The sequence below is a fragment of the Falco biarmicus genome, chromosome 1 (genome assembly GCF_023638135.1).
Source record: "Falco biarmicus isolate bFalBia1 chromosome 1, bFalBia1.pri, whole genome shotgun sequence".
In the NCBI taxonomy this organism is placed as follows: domain Eukaryota; kingdom Metazoa; phylum Chordata; class Aves; order Falconiformes; family Falconidae; genus Falco; species Falco biarmicus.
The window spans coordinates 108,388,733-108,404,984 of record NC_079288.1 but is presented as its reverse complement, the minus strand read 5'-3'; the positions used below and the strand labels follow the sequence as shown (position 1 = coordinate 108,404,984).

Here is a 16,252-nt window from a genome sequence, read left to right as displayed (position 1 = left end):
CAGTGCTTGATACGACAGTGTCTGTACAACAAGGCTTTCTTTCCTAGGGCAATAAAAATGTTGCAATGTCAATGCAATGCTGTGCATCACAGTTCTATTTTGCAACCTCAGTAAGAACCTAGTCACCCTTGCTGTTGGCAGTTTTTTCTTCTACTCTCATCCCTGAGCTGCCTCAAATTCTGCATTTACCACTCTCAAGAAACAGTTACCAACCGCTTTTTCAGGAGGACAAGTATTACTAAGAATTCTTTAGGCTAACAGAACACAATTGGTTAACAGTGTAGTGTTTGCTTATATAATGAACAAATAAACATGTATTTAACACATGTACTTAATGCTTGAAACTATAATACAACTGCTGCTATGAAAGAAGTGTTCTTTCAAAATTTAGCCTTGCTGAAGTTGCAAAGATGGGAAGTATATGCTTTTTGAAGAATAATTATTACCTTATTGATGATCATAAAAAAATTGCAGCTCTTGATTATCTCAAAGTCCTACACTTGAGTTAGGGACTTGAATTAGGTTGTCTCTGTTTTGGGGAGGGTGGTGGGTTGGGTTTTCTTCATTGTGGAGGATGACTCCTTTTCCAGTACTAGAGTTCTGAGTCAGTCCTTCAACACTTCACTTGGACCCTCTAGTCTCCCCTAACTTCTAGGCCCCCTGCCCTCTAAAACAGAAGAGGATAGAAACAGCTGATTTCAAAGCCTGCTGTGTGTGACCAAGCACTGGAATTCCCTATTCAAATACATACTAAGCAGCTGGAAATGTTTATGGTTAATTATATTTTGTTTTTCTATCCACATCTTTAAACAGACTATTTAGCTACCTTTATTGTGAAGTTGGGCAGGCTGTGTAATTTTATCATTTAAGCCTACAGCAGCCCCATTCTATGTGATGTGTACATGTGATGCTTAAAAATACAGCACCTATTTATATTGTATCACCTTGACTTTTCCTTTGGGGTGCAGATGCAAGGTTAGTGAAACTACTTGGCCCTCAGGGAGAGGTTACCAGGCAGAGAGGTACTCTAGCAGAAGTCAGCTCTTCCCTTGGTGCTGGGTGTTGCGTGAGGTCAGTCAGTAACACTGCTTTTGTTAAGTCTGCCATCTCAGCTGCACCGGACTGTTCACCTAGTGTGGTTATACTGCAACTGGCAGTACTATGTTAATTAGCCGGACAAGATGGCCACCTCAGTAGGCATTGGCCAAGGTGATGAATGGGCGTGAGTACAGGGATCAGCCTTGAAAGTTGGTATCCAGTCACACCAAAGAGAAATTCCAGCAGATACACCTTTGTCTGTGTTTTGGGGAAGAATCATGAATGTTTCTTCCCCCTGGTAGTAGTACGGACTTCATTTGATGGTCCTTTTTTTTTTCTAGGCTGAGTGTTGAGCAATTTTCTATTCCTTAGCCTTATTTTGTAAGGACATGTCAATCTTCCTTTCTCCCAAACATAGACAAGGAGTTATTTCACTTTCAGAGGTGAAGGAATTTTCCTAGCCCCATACAGTTAGGGTATGGACATTTTTGTGCTAGAGACATTGAAAGGAATGTACCTCTTTATATGAACGGTTTGCCCCATCAGTCAAACATCACAAAGTCACTCATAAAATGAAGAATTGCAATGCCTTTTTATCATCCTTTAGCACTCTTTGGAGATTTTTTTTTTCTTTTTCCCATTAAGTAACAGCATCCACAGACTTATTTTGATTGACACTGGATATTGTTGAGAATATGGGACATATAAAGAATCAATGTTCGCATGAATGTGAATGAATAGTTTTATTTTGGATGAAGAATTAATGGCCAAGAAATAACATCCCCATCCCCCTTTTTATTAACAGTTTATGTGTGTTTGCATTAATATGTTCTGTCTTAATTATACTAATTATTTACATTAAAGGTATGTCGTCAGATTATCTCTGGCTGTGTAATTGCCTTCTGTGATTTGAGTATTGTAATGTACCGTAACATCTGCACCTAACATGCAGGTTCACATAATTACAACTTTAGAAAACCTAGGTTCTTCCCTACATTTAAATATGCTGTATTACATCTCTGAGCGTTCCCTGAATCTCTGTTACTGAATTAGTGTTCACTTAGAACAAAGCATTGAAAGGGACCTTCTTGGTCATTGCATTCAATTTCCAAGTGTATTAAGTGCTCAAACAGATCTTTTCAGAATTGGTTTTTACCTCAGGTTATAGCTCTTTCTCTTGTTATTCCAACTCAAGAAGGGTTTTCTCACTGCCTAGATCTATTTTCTGTCAGTTTATATGCTTTTGCTATTGTGCCAGCGTTACTTAACATCTCTCTGTTCTTGTAATGAGTGAGAATAAAAGCATTGCCTCCTGGCTGTCACTTTGCTAGTCCAAAAGAACTGGATATCAAATTCCATTAGTCTACTCAGAAAATAATCCTTCCCCTTCTGCAAGAGAGCACTGCCCCCAGGGGTATACCTAATCTCTGGAAATACCTTCCCTTAAAAGTGAAATCCTGCTTTTACTGAAATCAGTAGCAACCCCCTTGCCAAGTTCAGCGTGTGTCTCCTTTTGCTTTTTTGGCTGTAGCGCTTGCCCATGAGCAGGCAGGCTGCTACTGCTGGCAGCCTTAAGCCCAACGTGCAGTAAGCAGGGAGTTCTTTACCATAACTTTGAAGTCAGAACAGGATTTTTGTTGGATCCCTGATATCCTTGTGATAAAGCTGGTTACAGATCAGGGTCGTGCATGCCTGACGTGTGTATCCTGATGTGGGTGCATCATGGGAAACCACTTAGAATTTCATGTATAGTAGGTATGCAAGCTGTTAAGTCTGAGAATTGATGCTTCAAGAACACCCCTGGGAATAAAGAAAGCACAAGAGACCATCTACTAATGGAATGCTGCCCTTTCCAGGGTTTGGTGTTTGGTGTGTGTTTGTGGGTGGGTGTTTTGTTTTGTGTGTTTTTTTTTTTTTTTTGTGGGGGGGGTTCATTTTTCTAGTTTAACAAATGGAAATTGTGTTACTTAGGTCAAGAGCAGTTTGCTTGTACTAAAGTTGTCTGGTCAGATCTCATCAGTTTATCCTTGTTATCTTTGTCTTCTGCTTTCTAGGAACTCATAGTTCTTTAATACATTCATTAAGCAGAATAAGTTTCAGAATTGGAGTTTTGCTGCTATAGCCTCATTGTACAGATTGTCTGGTGGTTCTGTTGTGAAATATGACATCATCTTGTATGTGTATGATGTTCCTTTGGAAATTTCTTATTTCAACCTGACTATCTTCAACCAGTGTCTTTTCAGCTCTCCTTTTGATTTTTTTCTTGTCTAAAGAACTGTGCTGTTAAGAACCTGTGCAGTGCCTCATAAACCCATCTTACTCTCCCTTCCTGATGATGTGACACATTTCAACACCTGTTGCTATGGATTTGTGTCTGGTTTTGGGGATATACAGAAACACATTTATATTAATGCATACGTAAATCCTACTGGTTTTTACCATGTTGTGGAAGGTACTCATACCAAAGGTTGTTGCATTTTGGGGTATACTTTGTTTTTATGAATTTACACATACAGATACATCTAGAAACCTTTCCAGTAACTGGGTATTTTTGCAGAAAGTATCTTTTCATTTTCCTTTTTTTCCCTGATGCAGCATCTACTGGCACATTGTGACTCATTTTTGTATATTGCTTGCGAATATACACACTCTGTCTAGAAATGAGAATAGTTCATATGTAGGAGAACAATATTCAGTTGTCTGACAGGAAGGAAGGACAGTAATGTTTCCTTATCTTTCTTCTACCTAGATACAGGTCGTAGGTGTAGTTCATGGTATAAATTAGAGCAGTTTCCATGTTCCTACTGACACAGCTCCCAGAGGGATTTCTATCGCTGAGTGTCACATAAACACAGCTTTCACTGGCCGAGCTCGTTCTAACTATTCTGCATGTAAGCATCTAGGACTACAGAGTTAACACAGTAATCCTCACCAGGCTGGGCAAAACAGCTTTTCGTCTCCTCTGTATACTGGTAAGTATGGAGAAGACAGCAGAACCGAGTCTTAGCATATATTAAATACCTAATGTAGAGCTCAAAATGCGGTCAGATTTTCTTGCGCTTTCTTGCAGCAGAGGTTTTTAAACATTGTTTTTAGCAAATAATTGGCCATTTCTTTGGCAGCTTCTCTTAGAAATTTGTGTACATCCTACTCCTGGTTTTTGCAGCTCTTCAGATTCCTTTTTCTTTTGCCAATTCAGTGTGTCCCACTACTGGGAATCTCTGCAGTGCCTGATAAGATTGTAAATTATTTTTGGACATTCCTAGGAATTCATTGCACTGCTGTTCATCATGTATTTGCAGTTTTTCTTTGGCCTATCCATACTCACTGGGCGTTATGCTGAAGATGACATGAAGATGACCGCTCCTGTATTGAAGATTAACTTTAAACTATCGTTGTTAAATTGTTTGCTGCTGAAGATTTTTCTTCTTTTTTCCCTGCATTTTTCCTTTGAGGGTAGATCTGTCAGGTTTTGTTTGAGAGGCTCTTGTTTTCGAGTTGTTAATGACTTGGGTCTCTCCCTTATAGCATCAATTACATATTCTGTGAAAGCTGTTTTTTATACATTCTGTAATAATAGAATACCAAGATGCTGCGCTGTTCTTAGGGGTGTTACATATCCTAGCATTTTAAATGGAGGCTGAGTGCTGCTTTTGCAGTTATTCCTGGTAAGAATTTCTAATGCACACTTAGTGACAACCTAGGGGAGATTATACAGTTGTACAGATCTTGCACTTGCAGCTTGTTAATACTGCTTGCAGCAATCATTATCTAAAATGTGCTCTGAAGATGTGGCTGAATCTGACAAACATGTAAATGCAGAAGTATGAATGCCAAAAAAAGAAGCTAATGAGCTCAGTTGAAGCAACCTAGTGGATGTAGAGTTTGCAATCTGCTTGTTGTCGGTGCTTGTTTTGTACTGGGGTATCCCATTTGTCCCAAGAGTGATGCATCCCTTCATTGTAAGCTTTTCTAGTAGGTCTTCTCTTTTACTCTTCTCAAGCTATTGCAGTGACAGGGCTTTGCTGCCAGAGTTCTTAATGGAGTGTAGCTGCCTGTGCACATCTTTCTTGTGCAGAGAACTTCACAGACTACCACCAAAGCGGTGTATTGATTCTAACATCTTTTGCTTACATTCAGATATTTGTATTATCTCCTGTCCCCATATTTACTCAGAAAACTTTCTTGATCAGATTAAAATTTCACAGAGATTTACCTGTTTGTTTTTTTGAATTGCTGACCATTCCTAGTGATGACTGCACAGAATGTTTGCTTACTCCAAGACATGAAACTTGCTTATTTTGCAAATAAATCTCCAAATTATGAACTTGCTTGTGTCGTTTTTTGGTCTACTCTCTTATAAGGTATTCCAATGAGGTAAATGGAATTTCCAGTAGTAACACTGGGTGGCAGCTCCGGTATATGTTTAATTTAAGCTAAAACCCATTCGGAAGACATATTTATTAACATTATTTTAAGAATTTATTTTGTGGGAGCATTTCTACATATTCATGTGATAAGTACAAATGTAGTATGTGACCAACTACTTTTTCTAGAAACATTAAAAAATGGTCATTTTTAGTACGTTATATATATAATATATATATATAATGTTATGCCTTCTATATTCAGAAACTACTGAGGTAAGAAAAGAGTCAGATGAGCTGACAAGTTGGGAATGCAGTGTAACTGGGAAAGTTGGGTTAATGTCAGCTGTAGTAGGGCACTAATTAGGCAGTAACCCTAAAACCACCCTTCCTGTCACAGGTGTGTGGAGTTATCAGAAGTAAGCTACTGCTCTCTTTGCACATGTGTCTAGATGGTTGCTTAGGGCTGCTGTCTGTCTGTCCTACCAGAGATGGCTCTCAGGATTAAAAGACCGACACCCAGCCAGTGATTACAGCTGTTACAGGTGGGGCAGCAAGGGCCTTACTGCAACCTGTCAGTCATTCCAGGTGATTTTTAGTCCACAGGGGGTCATTTGGCTAGCAGTCTCAAAATGGTGCTGTGTTGTCTCATGCTTTCTTGTTTTCTATTATTTCTGTTGATCCTGGAAAAGAAGTTGGACCCTTCAGGCCCAGAACATTTTGGGTTGAGTTTTTTTTGCAGTTAGTGTCGTTTGGTAAGTATCCTGATTTTGATAAGTACCCAGACTTACTTGCCCTGACATTAATTATTTAACTTAGCTCCAACTTGGAACTCTCCTCAGCCACCATGCAGAAACAGTACAGCTATTTCAAGGATACCTCTGTACCATCCGTGAAAGGTGGACATGCATGGTACTAGATCCCATCATAATCCTTGTCACAAGGGGGCTTTCCAGAAGGACTTGCTCTTTTGTTCAGGACATCTTGATTTCACCAGGTTTCTGACCGTTTTAGATTGCAGTATTAAGAGAATCCATTTGATTCAGTTCTCCTACCTGCTCGTTATCTGACAAGCAGAATGAAACATTTTGCTACTCATAACTAAAACAAAACTGCGTGTTATACAGCATGTTCCGAAGTACTGAATAATAAATGGAAGTGGGTATAGTTAATCTTGTCTTTTTCTTTCGCCCTTTATTTCTCTGGAGTTTTCAAGCAGCTTTACGTTGTTTTTCCAGCTCTTCAACAACAAATGGCAGCAAATTCTCAAATGTTGTTATCTGTGCTCCTTCAGAAGATCAGACTTAAAAAAAATCTATTGAAGTTCTAACGAAAGGGCGTCAGTTGCCCTTTTCCTTACTGTCTTCCAGAACCATCTTCCCAGTCCTTTGTAGGCTCCGTTGACTGTATATCCATGCTCAAAGTTCAGAAGTGACCTTTTTCTTTCAGTCTGTGACAATATATTGAATATTAAATTTCTGAGCACTGTGTACATGTGACCTCTATTTCTTGTTCTCCCTGGGACTTTTGCTTTTAATATTGTTCACTTTTTTTTTTTGGTCCTTTTATCTGTCGTGACTTTCCTTCCATATTTGTTCCTAGCCAAAGCTTATAATTAATTAATTTCATTAGATCCCCTCATAGATCTTGCTTTATGTCATGATTTTCAAGCTGTCAGTGTAGAAAATAACTAAATCCATTTGCGTTTATTGCTTTTTGCAGTCCCTAGGCATTTTTTTTTTCTACATGTATTTTCTCCCTCAAACCCTGTGTCATTTTAAACTATTGACTGTACTGAGGAAACAATGACTTCAAAAATTACACTTTAGCACTTAATGCTTATTTTGCCCCAACACCAAATCCCCTCAGTTTACAAATCATTGTGAAATATTAGGAATGTTCACCTGTGAAGGTAAATCTTTTCTGTGTAGGTAGATAGGCTTGATAGCATTACAGTTAATAATGACCACTAGTAGTATCTGAAAGAATGTGCAGCAATAACATAACCTCAGTCAAAACAATTTCAAAAGATAAGAATTTCATAGTAAGTAGAGAAGAAAATAAATTTGAATCCTCTGAGTTACAGTATTGCTCTGCAAGTGTCTTAGATTTACTGACCAGGACCAGTGTTCTTCACTTCTTGCTGTTTCAAGTTCTTGTTTGGGTTGTTGCCACTGGAAAACAGTCTGCTTGGAGTTACGCTGTTTAAAACAGTACCTAATGCTTTGTTAATTGTCCAGGCAGTTTACTTAATTTAAAGAGTCAGCACTGTCTTCAGAATTTCATGGTATACTGGCACTGTTCTGAGAGGAAGGGCTGTGGAAAAAGGTGAGTCTTGAAATTAGTCTCAGTTAAGTGGAGCAAGTGGTAGAATAGTTTTGAACCTGAAACTCACAGTCACCTGAAATTCTCATTTGCTAGTTTTGTGAATCCAGAAAAAAAATCATTGCAAGTTTCCTTTGTCACCAATGACTTCTGCAGCTAACTGTCATTTGGGTCTAAACTCTTTTCTTTGATAAACTGTAAAGCCCTTTGAGCAGTAATAGTATATACATTATGCAAACTATTGACACCAAAAAATAGGTGATGGAAATGTGTAATGAAATAAGAAGAGTGAGGCCTTTCTAAGTTTGGAACAAAAAATTCCAATCCTATAAGATTTTTCAAAATTCTAGTATTAGAAAAATACGGACTCAGTGTAGTTAAAAATAGTGACTCTTTAAGGACCTGTGTATTCGCTGGAGGGTGTTCTGGCCAAGCCAAATTGGACACGAGGCCTTTGGCTTTGGAACTGAAGGTATCACAGATGCCAAAGCATCTTACAGATACTCAGTTTTCAGAGCCTGCAAAGTTCTGTAAGAGTCTGTAATACTTTGTAAATGAAACTTGGACAGTGTAAAAAATTAGTCCAGGACAAGCAAGATATTAGATCACATGCTGATTTAAGATACAGATAAATTAGGCAGTTATGCAGAGGAATGCCATAGGCAGAGTTAATCATATCTTTGAAGAAGAAAAAGGACTAGGGTGACCTCTTTGATTCCCTTCCGTACAAAGTGAAATAAGAATATGACTTTAAGATCAATTTTTTTCAACTGGAGTAATAACCTTGGAAGTATTTTCCAAGAAAATCAGATATCACCTGGAATTGAATGCAGTCTGTTTTATTTTGACCCATATTGTTTATATATTTGTTGACATTTCTTTGAGACATGTACAATGATGTTAAGGGAGAAATTTACACAAGGTTTACTTTAATCACAACTCAGAGTTGGGCCACCAGCTCGGTGAGTGGCAGAGACCAAAGGGCTGCAGCACAGCTCACATACACTTATCCATTCATTAGTCAATGTCCAAAGCTTTTAGGAGCTCCCTTTGGTCTTGTCAGTTCTGCGAATCCATCACCTGACTCTGTCCCAGCTGATTCATCTGTTTGGTCCAGTCTCTGCCTTGGTTCCCAGTTCCTCCTCAGATCATGGTCGTCTTTCTGCCGGCTTTAACTCACACAATCCTCCGAGCACACTTAGTCTTTGAACAATCAATTCCTATTCATATATGCTTCTGAGAGCACCTGTGGACACAAACTGATCATCTATTGTTTCTCTATTCTCCCACTGATTAACTGAACTAAGTTTTAAACCAGCCTTGGATCAGGGCTATACAAGGGGCAAGGCCTGGTTCTGCCATTTAGCAGCTTCAGCACTTGAAATTTCTTAATTCAAAATACATTTTCTTTAACAATAAATAATTTCTTTGCAGCTGAGAACCTTTCTTATGTTACAACTGTCTGTCCTGTCCATCTCCTGTCACACCTGCTGTTGTAGTATTGTAAAAGCTCAGTGCCTAAGCCATTCTTGGACTTCACTGTTTGAACAATACTGCCTTGTTTGTAGTGTGTTCTGCTACACAGTTCTGCTACACAGTTCTGCTACAGTTCAGTTCTGCTGTTGAATTTATTGGTTCCAATACTTTGTTATGTTCTCATGAACGACTGGAACAAGTCTTTTGTCTCAGCAGGGCAGTCAAGGATTCTTTATCTGAAATAACTGCAGGGAATATAAACTTCCACGGCACCTCTGTGACATAGGGAAGACTTGTACCAGACTATGGCTGCAGCTTTTCAGTCAATCAGCTCAGTTTTCCATGGAGAGAAGATATAGTTAATGCATTTGATTTCTTTCACGACGTCCTTGATGTCATCCGATCTAACTTGCTATTTTCTGTCATTGCTTTCTTCAGTGCCTCCTCATATTGTCTCTGAGTTTGTATCATGTCCTTACCTACTGCATGGATGCCTGTAATGTCCCTGAATTAGTCTTATAGTTCTTTTGTCAAAGTATTCCACAGCTGACTTTATCCCTCACCCTCCCCCAAAAAAGTATAATACCATGTACCTACTGTGCCCAGTTTAGTGTAATACTGTGTCCCTAGTGTGCCCAGTTTAGCTGATTCTTCATCTTTTTTGTCAATATCCTTTTTCCTTCTTCAGAAGAGTTAATTTGTTTTCACCACCTATTTTAATAATTTGATTTTAAATGTTTGTGGTTAAGTGCATAGGCTCTTCTTATGTCTTAATAGCTATGTCGGGATCTTCAAGATCAATACAAATTGTAGTTGGGAGGGTGTGTTAGGGCTGTGCTATTAACCTTTGTCATGACAAATTCACACTACTTATGGTTCTTCCCTTTCTAGGTGTATTTCTGAGTCTATTGACCCAAGTCCATTTTTTTGGAAACTTATGTAATTTAAAGGAATCATTACAAATGTACAATGCTCAGGAATGCCCCTAGCCCACCTAAGAATTTCAGACACTGCACAATTATGTTTATTTCAGTGATGAACGCACTTCTACAGAGCATTGCCTAGTTTAGCATATTTAGGCATAGCAAAAAGGAAACTTTTCAGCTTCAATGGCAGTGTAGAACTTTTCAAGAAAAATATTAAGAACAGTCCTTATTGTGGACTGTTGCTTCCATCAAGGTCGTCTCGCCTCAGGCTCTTCGGATCCTTACATATCTTACAAGCACAACATCAGACTATCTTATCTGAGGGAGACCTATTATCTCTATAAACTGAATATCCAGAATAGTGAAATACAGCAGCTTCAGTCTCTTTATAAAGCTTGAGAGATATATTCTTTAAATACAGTGAAGGATACTAAGTTTCTCTGAATTCCAAGCTATATAGATTATTTATTCTGTAGTACTTTAGAGCTGAGGCAGAAATTTGTGGATTTATCTTTTGGGTAAGTCATCTATTCTGAATATGAAAGATTGTGATTTTGTTTTCCGCATTTGTGACTCATTACTTCAAAACTTGTGTCTGTATGCACACTTGGTTGTGTGGATTGTTGTATATATTCTATATATTATTACATATATTTATTTCTGACTTTCAAGTTTGGTACTCTCCCTGCTCTTTTGTGAGTGTTCTGTGAGTCTGTCAATATGTAATTCAGTTTTGATCTTCCCATACATTTTTAAAACAATTTCTGTGCAGCCTGTGACATTCTGAAAATGTACCTTGCAAGTTGCAATGATAACTTTAAAACACTTGAGGTTTTCCTCAAATTCCCTTCCTTATAAATACCTTTTGTTCACAAAAGTATTTTATTCAGTGAATATGTCCAATACACCTTCAAAAAATTACCTTGAAATGGACTGAAGATCATGTTCTTTCATGATCATTGTCATGGCTTCACGCAGCCAGCAGCTAAGGATGTGCAGCTGCTCGCTCACCCCTGCCCTCAACTCCCTGGTTGGATGGGGAGGAGAACTGGGAAAAAGGTAACACCTGTGGGTTGAGATAAGAACAGTTTAATAATTGAAATAAAATAAAATACAATGATGAGAATAACAACAACAGCAACAATAATAATAATGAAAAGGGAGACAACACAGAAGAGAGAAATAAACCCCAAGAAAGACAAGTGATGCATAATACAGTTGCTCACCACCCACTGACAGATGCCCAGCCAGGCCCCCAGCAGCGATTGGCACCTCCTGACCAGCTCCCCCCAGTTTATATACTGAGCGTGATGTTCTTGGTATGGAATATCGCTCTAGCAGCTGTCCTGGCTCTGCTCCCTCTGAGCTTCTTGTGCTCCTCCTCACCAGCAGAGCATGGGAAACTTGGAAAGCCCTTGACTAGGGTAAGCACCACTTAGCAACAGCTAAAACATCAGTGTGCTGTCAACATTGTTCTCATACTAAATCCAAAACACGGCACCGCACCAGCTAATCAGAAGAAAATTAACGCTATCCCAGCCAAAACCAGGACAATCAGGTACTGAGACAATCTCCTACTTAAGTTTGCACAGCCATTTTTGGATGAGATGACACAATGAAGATAAACATTAGAAGATGTTGGGTTTATTTTTTCTGGAATTGTTCCAAAACATCCCATTTTGAGACACTTCAATCAGGTGGCAAAGCTAGTGGAGTTCATGGGACTGTGATTCACCTGATCTGCTGGGTTCCACTACATCACAGTCTGTTCAGTAAAACTGTAACTAAACATGTGTTACTGGATTACAGGTATTGGATACTATCAGGCAGATTAAGTGGCCTCCCTTTAAAAAGTCTTTATTTACAGCATTTCTATGTAATGCCATTTAAAATTCTTATCTCCATTTACCTTTCTTTTGATCTAGGTACATCATGAAGATCATTGAATTAAACATATGAGTTAGTCACTAGTGATACAAAGTTCAAAAGCTCATGTGAATTCTTTTACGTTTCTGTCAGCCCCTTTAACCATGCTGTTTAATTGACTTTTCTGCCTCATATTGCCTAGCTTCAGTGAAAACGCAGCTTCTGGATATTTCCACTCAAATGACAGTTCAAATAATGTTGAGTATGCCCAGAATGCATTCCCTCTCATTTCTTGCAGCAGTGCCTAAAGTTCATCATGTTTCTCATGAAGCTGGCCCTAAAATAGCAATTTTACCAGGTGAAATAAGTCTTGTCATCTCTTCCACCACATTTCCATAGCTTTCCATACTACTGAAGTCAGAAACTTCACAGCAGATGGTGGACTCTGCTGAAAGCAGGAGGTGGACTTGAGCTGCTTTTTTCTCCTTGCTAAGATTGCTCACATCAATGAAGTTAACGTTGTTTTAAAGTGTATGTGTGTGAAATCAGTGATCAGCCCCTCAGTTTGACCGAAAAACACTTTGCTGTACTTGCTGGGAAAGCCTACGGTGCTTATTTACAGGCAGCTTTGACTATTTTCTCCTAAGACCAGCATGTCTGATAACCATGCTCAGGAGGCAGCAGGTTATCTGTGAACAGCTTTACAGTAAGGAATTAAGGTCTCCTTTAGCTTGTGAATTTTTTAACTTTTAGTAAAATTGTTTGTGTCCTTGTAAACAAGTTGAAATACCAGTCAATGGTGACTATGCATGTGTGAAAATTCTACTGACAGCTATAAAGCAGTCATAAAATATAGGCATGGCATAGCTTTAAAATCACTACAGGAAAAGCTAGTAATGCTTGCTAGTATAGTTATGGTCTTTGCCACATAAACTGCAGACTTCAAAACTTCCTGGAAAGTTTCTGTTCTGCTGACATGTATTTTTATCCCATTTCTGTTAAGAGCCAATGAGTGACTTTGACTTAAAGTATTATCATAATAGAATTAACACACCTTTTACATTAAAATATTAGTTTAGGACTAGCAGCCAAATATTCTCTGTCATAAAAGCAATATCAAATCAGAGACTCCTAAAAAAATCTTGTCCCCAAAGAAACTAAATAGCAAAGCTGAGGTCACACAGAGTAAAGCACGAATCAAGCTGCTAGTGTGACTCAGAGATTTAATACAGCTGTAAACAAGGATTTTCTAAAAAGCATTGGAGTGGTTGGTGCCTCTGTTGATATGCAGTGGATTAAGTACTGAAACTATCATGACCAGTACAAGGCGAAAGCACGAATTTGGAAACAGTGTCTTGTTTTCCTCTCCCATGAGCCTTATTTATTAATTTGAAAAAGTATTTTCTAAACCATAAGAAAAAGGTGAGAGGCTTATGTTTATAACAACAGAAAAGAAATTACGTAGCACTAGAAGTAATAGTTACCAATTTCATGCTATCTATACTGCCCCTATCACGGACTGAGCTTCTATGTAGTAAATATTGCAAAAGCTCGAAAAAAGAGGCCCCTATTAAAAGGATTGCAGTCAAGTAGTTGGGAATTGGGTTAATGCAATTATTTATTATTCAAGGTCTAATGACAGCACCATTCTGGAATTCTCTGCTGATCATTCATTTCAGATGTGTGTCACAGCTATAACTTGTATTACAATTGGGTAAGAGATGTGGCAGACTGAAAGCCTGTTCAGTGTATATACGTATGTATATATACTATGTATATCTTACACTACAGGAAATATATATCCCTGTTTCATGACATCTTTTACATTGCCCAGGGCAGCACTTGTTACAATAATAATTTCATTTTAATTAACGCCTATGTACCTTTGGCTACAGATGTTTCTGCCCTCTCAGTAGGTGAGAATGCATCTACCGATATATTTGTCCTCAAACCTAATTTCAAATGGACTGAGTATCTCAAACTTCATCTACTGGATGAAAATCCAGAGCCATCTGCCCCATTGAATTCAGCTATGCTGATTTTTTACATTGAATTGAGAGTTTCAGGGTAGATTTTAGTAGCAGTGGCGTTGCCCACATTTTGTTGTGTGAAAGTGGGGTGTCTGTGCCACCATATAATTTGGTAGTTTCCTCCTTAAACTGTTTTAAATCAAACAAAGAGATCCTTAACTGATGCTGATGTTCTCAGCTCCCACAGCTGTGGGTCAGCTGCAACTGATGTTACACATCCCCTTGTAATGATCTTTGCCATCAATCTCAAGCCATAAGGAGCTGTGGTATTTTCTTATTCAATAAGACATCTGCCTACTCAAGCTAAAACAGAACCTGGTTGGATACTATCAGATAGATTAAGTGGCCTCCCTTCAAAAAGTCTTTATTTTCAGCATTTCCATATAATGCCCTTTAAAAGTCCTTACACACTTTCAGTGTGCTTTACATCATTGTAGAGGCTTCAGAGGGGACACGGGTTGGCCAAGCAGTCCTCTGGACATCTTCGTTTACAGCTGCGAGCTGTGTGGCATGGTTGGGAATCACCTGCAGTTAAGATAGGCATGTGAGAAACAGCTAGGCAGGGGTCCTCAAACTTTTTAACCAGGGGGCCGGCACGCGGATGAAGTGGCAGGCAGTCATCTGCGGCTGCTTGGTTCCCCCTGCAACCCCCGGTGGGGGTGTATGTGTGTGTGTGTCTGTAAATACCGGGGGCCGGATTGCAGACCCTGGGGGGCCGTATCCGGCCCGCGGGCCGTAGTTTGAGGACCTCTGTGCTAGAGGTAAGAGACGAAGTTGCATACCAGGAACTGAAGCTTAGCAAAGTGTGTTATCCATGTGCGTGCTCTGTATCCCCTTTTACTCTCCCTGTCCCCTTGTCAAAGTCCCTGACATACCAGGACTCTGCAGTCTGAGAGGTGGAAAGCAAGTACCCAGCTGCAGAGTAGAGAGAACAGCAGGACAGTTGTGCTCTACAAGAATATTCTTCCATCTGAAGGGTGCAGGGTGCACATACCTCCTGTACCTTATGGGCACGCACAGAGTTCTGAATATCAGTAACACTTAGTGTCTTCTTTTCCTCTCCCTGAGACGGAGGGGTTTTTCTGTGTTGTGCAAACTACTGGCTGGGGAACAGTCCGTTCTGTCCACTTCAGGAAAACCTGGGTAGGTTAGCAACTGCCTATCTACAGTTGTCTAAGGACCTTTTTAGAAATTTGGTTCATGCTGTCTTTCAAATATAGTCACCTGACAGGGGACCCTTTTTGTACAAGTGAAAAAGGGGGAGGGTGGTCACTGCTGGCTTTTTTGTTTCTTCAGACAGTGTTCTTTTTCTGTGCAGTTCCATTTCAACACAAACATTTTGAATATCGTATCATAAGCATATCAAACAATGCTTATCCCTGAAGCTGACTGATGTTTTAAATGCTTTGTAGGTCTGGGGCTCAGCTGTGTATGTCACTATTGGAATGCCTGGAACTAAAAGCCATTAAAAAGATTTTTTTTGGTCTTGTTTTTTTTTTCTTGCCTAAACTGCACTTAGGATTCAAGTGCTTTTGAGAGCAGAAAATACTCAGGACACACAAAAGTGCTGCCACTGAATTTGCGACAAGTCTCAAGAATACTTCAGTTACTTCAAACAGTTCAGTCTTCATCTTATTGCAACACCTCCACAAAAGCAGAGCATGATTGATGTATTAACCACCCAAGGGGGAAAAAAATATTAGGCAGTTACACTTGAGAAGAAGAGACAAATGTATTTTATTTTCTATCCAGATCCTCAAGGCACATTCTGTTCAAATGACTCGACTCCTGCTGTTAAATGAAGTATTAAAAATGAAGTTCCTGAGACATGTTTTTAGCAATGGTAACTGGAAGATTTCTTACGTCACTGCATCTGCGTGCCTGGTATGTCCATGTTCCAGTCACTCAAATCCATGGATTTATCTAAAATCAAAATCAGTTCCAATACACTGCATTCCCCTTTGGCTTATCCTTAGCTGCTTGAACTGTCACAAAAGTCATATTAATAGAGGCAGCTGCTTTTCATCAAAATAAAGTTTGTGGTGCTGTTCTGTGAGTACTGACAGGTCAAAGCTGTGCACATCAATTGCAATCCAAAGTTCTGAAAGAGCTTTCAGTGCTAAATTTTCTGGGATTTATTTGGTTTTGTTGCTTTGAAGTTAATTTCTAGGTGATTTTATTCCACAATTTTAGAATCTGTTACCCTATCTTTGAATGTTTTTCA

General features: G+C 39.1%; 1 protein-coding gene across 1 annotated transcript in view; it reads left to right on the top strand.

Moving 5' to 3' along the window:
* The window catches only part of MTNR1A (melatonin receptor 1A), a 56,925-nt gene that overhangs the window by 5,952 nt on the left and 34,721 nt on the right, over nt 1-16,252 (top strand). The gene's annotated exons all lie outside the window — the stretch shown is intronic.